General features: G+C 35.6%; 1 protein-coding gene and 1 long non-coding RNA gene across 21 annotated transcripts in view; both read right to left on the minus strand.

The window, feature by feature from the left end:
• Positions 1–12771, minus strand: part of ROBO2 (roundabout guidance receptor 2) — a 592813-nt gene that overhangs the window by 486319 nt on the left and 93723 nt on the right. The window lies entirely within an intron of this gene.
• On the minus strand, positions 1285–5622 carry LOC131825251 (uncharacterized). The gene is made up of 2 exons (XR_009351169.1): positions 2377–5622; positions 1285–2148 (listed from the first exon to the last, which is right to left on the minus strand). It is a non-coding gene; the product is annotated as an uncharacterized LOC131825251 (long non-coding RNA).

The raw sequence follows: 12771 nt of genomic DNA on the forward strand, positions 1-12771 counted from the left end.
GCGTTGTCAGGATTTGCCTTGATGGGAAAGTGATTGACCTTTGCTCATAATTATCAAAACAAGGGGAAGAAAAGTGACTAGAGAGGCAGCTGCTACTTCGGCTGCTGTCCAACTTCAGAGAAAGTGGGGACGAGAGGTCTTTTCAAAATGTCTGAGTGCCAAAGACATGGCCGACAGGAGCACAAAGCTGTACTGAAAGTGGACATAGAATTAACACAGACGTACTCTGCACGGGTGCTCTGCTGGGAGGATGTGCTGATCTTTCTTGCTCAGAACTGTTAAGTTATTTGAACTGGCTTCAAATCTGCCTTATACAACCACACACTTCCGAATCACTCAAGGGACCCAAGATTCAAAAACAAACTCGAGGCAGTAAATCGTATCTCCATTGTTAAGCCCTTAAAATGTTGGCATATCTAATTGCAGCAAGGCTGCTTAGGAGTAATGCCTGCGTAAGTTTTGGTTGGAAATACTGTTCCAAGTACAGTCTATTACTAGATCTAACATGCAGCAGTTTTAAAATGTGGAGTATTACTAATGGTATTAAATACATGAAAGATTTTTTATTTTATTAAAATATTCAGAAGATTTTTCTTTTGTCTAATACCAGGTTTGTAACATTGGGAAACTGTTCATATGTACCTAAAGTTTTCATGTATATATTTGTTTGCATCTGGGCTGTGGAGAGCAGCTTGTCATCATTCTGTACTCTTGAGACCCATCAGAGTTACCCCAGGAAGAACTGAAACGTAGACTTTCAACCTTTTCCTCAACTGCTCTTTTCGTCTGTTCTCTACTGAATCACATTTTCCTACAGACCCAGAGGTTAGAACTGCTCAGATCACTCCTGACCATTTTTCCTTTAGTAGAATATAATTTTATAATCAATGTTCATTTCACAAATAATTTTAAACACCGTTCGATGGCTAACTTATGGTCTAGCCTGGACACCTTGTACTATTCAACACAGACCCGGACATTTTTCTTTCTTCACAATCAGACACTTCCAACCTTATGTCCACGCATGTGCTTTTTCCTTGCAAAGAGTGGAAAGGTACGTTGGCTAAAACCTCCTTCAGCTCAGGAATTGCTCCTGTTACTCCACGTTCAGCTCGCTTGCTCGTGGCCACTTTCTGGCATCAAACGGAACACAGAAACAGTCCTTCCAAGTCTTTTCACCTCTGTTATTAGTTATACTGTTGACTTAGAACTAAAACAGAACATTAAACAGGGGATAAACACACAGGTTTTTAAAAACTTCTTCCACCTGGTACTTTTAGGGACTTTTTTTTTTTTTTAGATTTTATTTATTTATTTGACAGAGATCACAAGTAGGCAGGGAGGCAGGCAGAGAGAGAGAGAGAGAGGAGGAAGCAGGCTCCCCCATGGACCAGAGAGCCCGATGCAGGGCTTGATCCCAGGACCCTGGGATCATGACCTGAGCCGAAGGCAGAGGCTTTAACCCACTGAGCCACCCAGGCACCCCCTTTTAGGGACTTTTAATCATCATTTCAGTCCTTTTATTGGTTTCTTCCTATAGCGACTGGTCTCTCCCTTCTGCTGATCACAGTCCAAGCTGTATCTCTAACAAGAAAATATGTTTCAGAGTATTCTGAACTAGATACACAAAAGATTCTGTAACTGTTTGTATATTTGTATTTAAAAAGATCTTCTCCATTCATGATTCTGTCATTATCGTGAAAGTGTCAGGGTACCAAAATTATTATTGAGAACAGGTTCCCTAAACAATATTTAAGTAGTTTGGTGAATTCAGCATATGCAGGAGACACTAAGATGCATTGGACTCTCCTTGATAGTATGAGCAATTAACTGTATTTTCACAAAATAGAATGAAAATGAAAAGAGACTGTGGTTGTTCAACAGATTTTGTGAGTTTCGGGGCACAAATTGAAGAGTAAATGAAAGCTAGTAGAGAAACTAGAAGTGCTTATGGTATTGATCTGAAGAAATGGACTATATCTTCAAATAATCTATCATTATAATAATTCAGAAACGGTACACTGCAAGGGAAATTTCGGAAGAGATAAAAAAGAAAGTTGATGATAGTCTGTCAGATTCAAATGTATGTGAGAGCCAATTATGTGTTCAAGTCTTCCATAGTGTCTAGAATATTGTGAATGCTAAAACCTTGTGTTAAGGGGCGCCTGGGTGGCTCAGTGGTTAAGCCGCTGCCTTCGGCTCAGGTCGTGATCTCAGGGTCCTGGGATCGAGTCCCGCGTCGGGCTCACTGCTCAGCAGGGAGCCTGCTTCCTCCTCTCTCTCTCTCTCTGCCTGCCTCTCTGCCTACTTGTGATTTCTCTCTGTCAAATAAATAAATAAAATCTTTAAAAAAAAAAAAAAAAAAAAAAAAAAAACCTTGTGTTAAATTTAATTGTTTTTTTTTACTTGGAGGCTCTGCACAAAGACCTTCTCTGTCAAGGTCACTGTGGTTATGGGGATAGCCTAAGAGAGAAAGAATTCTGAATACCCTGGTCTGCATTTCATTCATTGAATTTTCACCTTAGGCATATAAGACTGAACAAAGTACATCTCCCCCTCCACATCTCCTTACCGGACAATCAACATTTAGAACAGGCAGCCATTTAGAGTGTTACTCTTAAGCACAGACTTGTTTGTGCTCGCTGGACTGTGCAATTAGAATTCCCTAGACAATGGGGCAAGAACTGCCCTCAAAATTGGTGGAGTAGAGCTAGAGTTTTAACAACTTTGATCATCATTTAGTTTGTGCCTTCTCAAGTCACAAAAAGTTAAACGCAAATTAAGGAAAAATTAAATTTAATATACTATATATATCCTATCATTAAATCCCCTTGTGATGGCTTTCCTTCCTTGGGAAATGCTCGGAAGTAACATAAAAATAGTTACTTTAAAGAACAGTAGACTCCTGGGGCTCCTGAGTGGCTCAGTCATTAAGTGTCTGCCTTCTGCTCAGGTCATGATCCCAGGGTCCTGGGTCCTCAAGCCCCACATTGAGCTCTCTGCTTGGTGGGAAGCCTGCTTCTCCCTCTCCCACTCCCCCTGCTTGTGCTCCCTCTCTCACTGTGTCTCTCTCTGCCAAATAAATAAGTAAAATCTTAAAAAAAAAATAGACTCTTTAGTAAAATCATCAAGATTTTACTAAATCTTACATCACCTAGGCATTTTTAAGACTAGGAAAAAAAAACACATCTTCTTGCCTTTTCTTAGTTACATAAAAAGATAAAAGATATGGAGGTACGAATTAAACAGAGTAGTTTTCCTTAATACAACTAGAATATATTATTCTCCAGAGGAACAACGATTAAGAAACAATAATTCAGCGCCTCTTAATGGAAAATAGTACATTAGCATTTTATGAAATTCTTAAAGAAATTTAAGAAATTCTATCTGACTCAAACCAAGATAAAATTTTAATTTAAAAAAATCTATTTTTTTATGAAGGGGACTCTGAGGTTTACTCTGAAGGTCTCTTATAATTCATTTACTTCTGCCATAGTTAAGAATAACATTTCATGGGCGCCTGGGTGGCTCAGTGGGTTAAAGCCTCTGCCTGCAGCTCAGGTCATGATCTCAGGGTCCTGGGATCGAGTCCCGCATCGGGCTCTCTGCTCTGCAGAGGAGAGAGCCTGCTTCCTCCTCCTCTCTCTCTGTCTGCCTGACTCTCTGCCTACTTGTGATCTCTGTCTGTCAAATAAATAAATAAAATCTTAAAAAAAAAATAACATTTCACTTTTGGAATTCATCACCCTATAATGTACAACCTGGAAATGCAAAGTATCTGCCAGAAACTAATCATGTACACGAACTCCCAAGGCCAGAATATTTTAAAAAGAGGTAAAAGGGTGAGAAGTACATCTTTATTACTGCTACTATCTCTGTATATCGTGCTACAGAAAATTCCTTTCAGACATCAAGTTAAGAATAATGAGTGCATTTTTAAGTTTGGAAACCAACATTGCACATGCTACACAGAAAATCCAAATGAGAACTCTCGGCATTTATTATAAGTCTATTCTCAATATTTGCCTTTTCTTTATTCCCCCACTTATGTTAACATGGAGTACCATGAGTTATTACATGAGGTAAAGAGAGAATCATTTAAAATAAAGTCAGTCTCTTCAAGATCCTTCGTGTGAGTTATGAGAAAATTTAGAAGGGTGGCTAAGCCCAATGTTTCCGCAACCAGCAGTATTATCTTAAGATCCCACTTTGTCTGGAAATCTAGAGTTGATTGCAGAGCTAGAACTAAGACAGACCATGGTAGATTTCAAATAGAAGATCAACTCAGAACCCGGACAAAGCACCATGTTGCTGTTTGGCTCTCATATAACTTTTCACATATCATAAAACTAAAGTTTAAACTCCATCATTGCCAACGATTAAAAATCATGACCCAGGAGTTTTTCATGTTGAAGGTTGCCAGAAGTATTGTCAAGAGTGTGTAATTGCTGCACACGGCCCTTAGGACCGGCTTCAAGGCTGATCTATGAACCACTCAATCCCACAGCTGTCAAAGCACTGATACCAACTACAGTTAATGACACCGCGTCATCTAGCTCCTATACCTGCCGCCTTGCAAACAAATAGCCACAGCAGCAATGGGGTGGAGTGGGGGGTTGTTGGGGGGAGGGGTGCTCAGCGAAGAGCAGATACCATATTTATCATAATCACTATGATCCACGGTAGAGGAAAATCAATTTCTCTTAATCGAGTAGAGTGACTTATTAAGGGTTATGAGTCCTGGCTGGATAGCTGTACTGATTTGATTATGTTGGGAGGGAAATTAGCAGTGGCCTCCTACACAGTCTTTTCCTTTGTCTTCAGGCTCAGAGTTTGTTATTAAATTATTATCTTATAAAAGCCTTAGTGAGCAGGTCATGCTTTGATCAAGAGGAAACTGAGAAACAAAGTGCTGAAAGGTTTCAGAAGTGCTGACAGGTAGCGATGTGAACACTCACAACAGCCTGACTGCAGAGCCGTTGGTTTACAACTGAAAGGGTGTAGACTGCGTATATGACCATGCCAACACTGGAACCTTCTTGAAAGAACCCCAGCATAAGCTAACCTCGGTCCTTCCATTTCTCCCTCCTGTTTGTCACACTACAGTCTCAGACATCTAGAAAGCAAGACACCTTGTTATGTTGTCTGAGAAGAATACATCAGTAGGTTAAAAGATACTTACATGTTTTTAATCATTAAAGAACACTTTGACCAAAATCAGTGGCAAAAAATTAAAAAAGTAAGTGTGCATTTTTTTTTAAACCCTCCGTATTTTTAAAAGGTCACAAATCATGCACAAAAAGTGGAAAAGATGCTGTGGAAATAACTTTACAAAGTATTTCCTCACAAGAACCACCTCTCCTTGCCTTCTTGTCTCTGATGCAACTTTTGGGAAGGAAAACAGAATAAATTTCAGTTGTTTTCACTTCTGTTTTTCTGAACAGTTTTGGTTGCAATTTTACAAGCATGTGAGCACCACCAAAATTGTTTCCCTCTTAGTAAATACAGAAATAATAAAATAATTAGGTGTCTCTTCCAACATATTTAACAACCAAATATGGCAGATTAGTAAAAATTACCATCCTTTGTAAATAGATCTATTTTATAAATTATCTGCATGTACAACCAAATATGTACAATTTTTCTTAGTAATAATATTTCAAAATGTCAACAAAAATTACCGGGTGAATTTTTGTTAGGAGAAAGCATTAAAAAATTAAAGGAATCCCAAGACAGAGTGTGTTTTAGTTGAGCAAAACACTAGATTTCTTTCTGTTTCTCTTTTGCAAAATACCATAACCCATGAGATGTATGTGATTCCTTTGATAATCATACACTTGTGTTTTATACATGTTAGAATTCAAACATTTGGTCAGTATATAGCTATGATTTTTTTTGATGGTCTCTTAAAGGAATTGCAGTCTAATTTCCTCATGAGTGAAGTCTTATTGTTAGTACATGATATTAACAATGGAACAATGCAATTCTTAGAAATAGGACAGTCTGGGTTCCAAAATTTTTTGTTACTTTGAAAAGCACACATATATTCTCTGTTTCCTCTCTCCAGTGGCCTCATCATTACCCCCCCAAGAAACACCTGACATAAAATGAAAATTTTTCATCCCATAATCTCCCTTCACATTTCAACCCTCATTTAAATGGCTTTTTATTCTCCATCACCCAGAAAAAAATTGAAATTGTACTTGTAAACCATAATTATTGCAAAATGTTTCAACCACGCATTTTATCACATAATTAAATAAGTACAACGAGATTAAAGGAAACAGGAAGTTAAAAGTTATTTATATGCTTATTTCATATGTTGCATTCTAGAAAAGATTAACAGACATCTATCCATTCATTTCTCTCAGCATATTTTCATTTTTTGCATATATTCATTTTTATAACCCTGCAACCTAGCATACAGCCCAATGCACAGAAGATGTTCCAAAGATACTCGTTGAATTAAACTCAACAATACTATAGGCATATCAAACGTAGTTTACATGAATTATTTTCTCTCTTTAGAATTTTCATTTCTGTTAGTAGTCCTCATTTTTCTTGCACTTCCAATTACTGGAGACATTTCCATACTCTAGAGACTAAAGACTGCTATACTTAAAAAGTCAGTGGTCAAAAGAGATTTAATGACTGGATAGAAACTTCCATTAGCCTATTAGGAATAATGAAAATTTTCCAAATCTACTGATACGTAGTTCATCTATTTCATCTAACATCTATAAAGGCATTTTTGGCTGATCAAGCAGTAATGAAGAGTGACTTTTTCATAAGGGCTTTCCCTGTGGTATAAACAATTATATTTGTGAGTATAATGATAGCCCAGTCCAAATAGCCCTTTCTCAGAGTAAAAATTACTATTGCTAGTTTGATGATAAATTTGAATCTGATAAAATTGACACATTACACCAAAAAGACCATATTAATCAGAGAGAGTTAGAGAAACATTTGCTACTGAGCTCTATGCAGCATCATTTTATTGCTTTTCAGTCAATAATCGCTAAACACATTCAAGTACTCTGTCTCCTGGCTGAGAGAAATTAAAACTACAATAAATCTTCTGACATACAGTATTACAGTATTATTAAACAACATCATTCAATACTAGGACATTGGATAAAAATCACAACCCCGTAATAAATCATATGTATTTTGTAGGTAGAGATTAAAATATACTTATCTTTATTCTTATAATTTTATGAGTGAGAATGGGAATATATTAGGTCATATTCTAAAGGAAAGTATTCAACTAATCCATTTTTATACACTTTAAATGACTGACTTCAAAGGAATTCACTTAATTTAATAATGTTTTTCATGTCTTTAATAATCGGGTTTTAGAATATTATTGTTTTTAAAAACACAGCCACATTTGAAAAAATACAAATAATTTACCAAAAGTGGTATTAAATGTTTTCTAATTAATTTATTACTTCCTTTGCTAAGTGGTCAAACTTGATAGGAACTTAGGAAACTAAAGAGTTGTTCCTAAATTCTCCAGTCTCACAGTAAATTATAACAAAGAGTGCAGAAACTATTATATTTATTCAACAAATTTTAATTGGACATTTACAATTGTACTAAGCACTTTGATATGTGTCATAGATTTAAAAAATTCAGAAATAAATAGTTCTGCTGTCATTGAACTTAGAGATTATCAACAATTTACTTTTCATGTTTACAGATCCCAAAGTTTGTATATTTCCCCTTATGTCAGGGACAGCTCCTATAGCACCAGACTTTCAATCTCTAACCAGTGACTCTTTTGTTACTAGAAGTCTTTAGTCACTAATTGCGGTTGACTTAAAATTTACATGCCACCTGGGTCCAACAAAGTAATGTATGAATAAAGCATTCAAGCTGTGGGTAAATTTGGTTTGTAGGGCATATGGAGATCTGGAGAGAACAAGACTTACCTAAAAGCATATACATAATTAGAACACAACAATAGCAAAACACCGTGAAGGCTAACAGTCTATCTATACTTAGTCTTTGGGCCATCTGTTCTAAAATATGAAAAATAAGACAGATAATTCAAATACCTCCAGTGTATGTCAGCGGAAAGGTGTATGTAGTGGGGGAGGGGATATCTTTCATCCATCAGCATTAAGTTTAGGATTCTACCAAACCTATGCAGTTGGAAAGACTGAAATGACATCCATGTAAAGAATACAGTAGATCTGTACATCTCAGTTACTTTAATGACATTTTCTCTTTGCTAGCTATCTAAAACTTCTCCAATAATATGTATCAAAGGGGAAACCAATAAGAGACTCTAGCACTTCAATAAGAAAAAACAAAAGCCAATTTAAAAATCCATTTCTGTAGTTAATACAAGTAGTTTACATACACATGCACACACACAAAAGAAGCTCACACATAAGCAGTGTTAATAATATTGACGATATAACAGATAAGTAAAATGATTATGGAAAATTATATATGCATTAATTTTGAAGTAAGCAGTAAAAAGTCATGGAGGCTACTCTGTTTTTCTATGTAAAAATGGAAAATCTTCAGGCCACCTGGGTGGCTCAGTCGGTGAAGTGTCTGCCTTCAGCTCAGGCCATGATCCCAGGGTTCTGGGATCGAGCCCCGTGTCGGGCTCCATTTTCAGCAGGGAGACTGCTTCTCCCTCTCCCTCTGCCCCCACCCCTGCTCTCTCTCTCTTTTCAATAAATAAAATCTTTATTAAAAAATGGCAAACCTTCATTTATGCACACACACACACATACACAAGAACATGAAAAGATGATTACTTCATATAGAACAAGTTCTCAAGTATCAATAAAAAAGCACTGTAATAAGGAAAAAAAACCACATTCAAACAACATGAATAGCCAATTCACAAAAGAAGGAAAGAAAAAAGACAATAGTCACACAACAAAAGTTTTAGCCTTAGTAGAAATAGACCCTCGGGCATTATCTAGTTTAAATTGAAACAGCCTTACTGAAGAACTCACAAAACTGTTGAAAATATGTATACCCATTGACTCAACAATTCTACGTGTGTGAATTTACTTGAGAAAAATAATCAGGAATGTGTACAAGGATTGTTATCATCATATCATCATATGTCCTTTATAGTTCACATATTCATATGTAACCCTGAAGATTAGCAATGACTTAAACACTCAATGATAAAAAATTGGAAACTTAGCATACAGCATGAAATAAAATGTGCAGCATGGTGAAAAAGAAGATGATATGAGAAAATATTTATAAAATGCAAATAAGCAAGAAGACATAGCTACAACGGTAATCTGAAAAAAACTGCAAAACACAAACACAGATACAAACATGCAAAAATATGTTATCCACAAATCATTAACAGAGGACTTCCAAGTAATTTTATTTTTGTACACTTACATTCACATATTTTTCAAGTTTTTGCACTGAATATGTAAACACTGAGCACATAAGCTATAGGAGGCCACAAATGACTTTTTCCTGGTTCATTGACAAACATATCCTAACTTGGCACTGAACCTGGTACACAGCAGGCACTCAATAATCATTTGCTTAAAAGAATGAAAAGTATGTATAAATTTTTAAACATTTCCAGTCTTCATGACCCATAAATGAATCAATCTTACAAACTCTAAAATTATACGTATAATGATCACAAACACCTTAAAAGGCTAGAATCCTCATTCAACTTTATAGGTAAAAAAACCCTAAGATTTAGAAGTTAAATAATAGTTAATAGGTAATATATGATAAGTGATCTGTAACTAGAATTGAGTAGAAGGTCCTTGGTTCCCATTTCATTCCTTTGGCATCTCAACTCAATGACAACCTCACCTTATTGGTGATCTGCTGGTCTATATATATGACATACAATATAGTTACAATATATAATAAATTATATATAGAGAGAGAGATCTATCTACCTATCTATCTGTCTATCTATCTATAAAACATTTATTTATTTGCTTGGATGACACAAAACTTTACCCTTAACTGATGACATGCCAAAAAGGAAGCACGTCATAATAGTCTTCCTTTTAATTCATTTCTTAGGACAGAAAAAATGCCAATTTTAGGTGGAGACACTATTTTAGAAAAATGCCATGTTACAGGTTCTCTGCTCTGCAGTGAGCCTGCTTCCCCTCTCTCTCTCTGCCTACTTATGATCTCTCTCTCTCTCTCTTAGAAAAAAAAAAAGAAAAGAAAAATGCTATGCTAAATTTACTAGCAGATAGGAGTACCCAACAGATAAATTATCCACACAATGAAAATGTACTTTTCTTAAATGCACTTTTTCAAAAAATTAGGGCCAACTTTAAATCAAATTTGTAATAGTGTTCTCATAAAGGATATCTCTGTTAATAATATAATATCTCTGTTAATATAAGAACTTTGTAATCCATGATGTGAGATAACCTGTAATGAAAAGACATTATTATAATTGTTTGTTTCTTTCTTTCTTTCTTTCTTTCTTTTTAATATTTATTTATTTATTTTACTGTGAGAGTGGAGGTGACTCCACCAGCATGGAGCCTGATGTGGGGTTCAATCCCAGAACCCCAAGATCCCAACCTGAGCCAAAACCAAGAGTGGGGCTCTCAACCCACTGCACCACCCAGGTGCAACGATTGTAAAAGCACAAGAAATGATAGAGGACACAGCAGAACAGGAGAAAGTGCAGACAGATGCAGAGCTATGAGAGAAATGAGGACAATTGTGCATGAGAATACACCAGAATTGAGAAATGATGAGACGAAATGGGTTTCATGTGGAAGACGGAACACGGGATTATTGCCCTTGAAACAAAAAGATTATGAGGATCCTTCGGAGTGCACGAAATTGTAGAGATGCATGTCCAAATTGCAGGGTTGCCGAAGGAAGAGGGTGGAAAGGCAGGGTTTTCTTTAAGTCAAAATTTCTACATGACTTTAATTAACCAAGGGAAAAAAAGTTTCTAAATCAAATATACAGGAAATATATTGCACAGAGATTTCAACATCTTTCACTAGGAAATAAAAATAATTATTGTGCATCCAGATTCCTTTTTCCTCTCAAGCATAACTTTAAAATGTTGATAGAATTCCCTGGAGAACTTGTGCTGAAAGCCTGACGTTAAACTACTGGGGAACATACGAATGAAAAGTGCTGAATAATTTATCATGAACTGGTGATTGTGGACAGAAATGTCTAAAATAAGCTGATATAGACTTAATGATCAAGAAGAAAACAACTAAAAATATGAACTGGAAATACCAAACCACAAGGGATAATCTTTTAAATCCAGTGTTTGCTACTGTATTTCTCTTACATAAATTGGAATTGGTAAATCTGATTTGTGAATTTTAAGTAGGCCAATTACGGATCAAACAGATGATTACTTCATTGCTTCTATAATAACACTGCTAGGTAACCGATTCAAACTTATATTTAATGGCCGTACATTTTCTTTTAAATCATCTTCTGAATACATTTTGGAAATGGACTGTGACAATGGTTTCAGCTTTATTTCTCTCTTCAGCTACAAGTCATCACAATTTTGACTGTAATGAGGTTACTCTGCATCTGTCTGTCACAAATAACCTAGTAACAACTAAATGGATTGCCATCAATCTTTCAATTAGAATGTATAACTTTATTAGCACAATATTTTTCGAACTGATTGTATTACTTTGAAAAAGGGCTTTCATTTACTTTGTCATTTAGGGTCAAATGTGTGCAATCACTGGGAGCTGAATAAATAATAATAACCTGTTTTGAATGTGTAGGCTGTAGACTTTGCTAACATGTTTTCCTTTAATTACATAAGCTAAACAACCAGTGGTACATCAGAAGTAGAAATGAACTAAACATAGGCATATTTTTATGACAATCCTGTAAATTTTACTCTATAGTATCAATTCCTAAGAACTGCATTCTGTAGAATCAGCCATTAATCAATTTACCTATGACAAAAATTTCATATAAATTATTGTATAACGTATAACTGGTAAATACATACACTCAAAAAATTATCCTTTTGTTGAAGAAAACTCTTCCTATATTCAGACAACTTTTTTCTTATTTCCTTATGATGAAAAGTTTAGATTCATTCATATAATACCTTTGATCAAGCATTCTAAGTGCCCACGTGTAGCCTACACACTCTATGTTCTTGTACTTCTCAATCTTTCAATCTTTTCTTTTTCATAAGAGAGTGTAGCCTATTAGTAAAACAAGTGATATAGCGCTAAAATTTGGCTAGAGCGCCAAATTCAGCAGAATTAATATCAACATATTAAAACAATAACACTATATCTGAAAGAAATGCGAAATAATCAATAAAACCGACACCAAGGGACCATCCAAGTCCCAGGAAATGTTGGAAGATGTGATTGAAAATGAGCTTCAAAGGCAAAGCTATTCCTTCTACATCCCCTGGACCTACCTGAACAGCACGGTGAGGTACGAATCCAGAAATGTTCATGTGACAGTGATTATGACATTGTGCAGACAGACTACAGCTGTTAGAGTTAATATGGTTTTCTGCTAAGGTTGGATATCTGGCCTAAATTTTATTAGAGTTCGGGTTTCATACCAAATAAAGTTTGCATATAAACACTACATAGAAAATGAGCAGAAATAGGGACCTATCATTAGTTAAACTAAATATTTGAAAAGTGCCTAGATTCTCCCCCTTTTTAACCCTGATATTCCTGGATCATGATGATTTAATCTCCTTCATAATAATGAGTACTGCATGTTAGACTTTAATATTTATTATGATTAAAAAGCCAGTATCCTGTA

Source organism: Mustela lutreola, chromosome 2, assembly GCF_030435805.1.
Source record: "Mustela lutreola isolate mMusLut2 chromosome 2, mMusLut2.pri, whole genome shotgun sequence".
Taxonomy (NCBI): Eukaryota; Metazoa; Chordata; class Mammalia; order Carnivora; family Mustelidae; genus Mustela; species Mustela lutreola.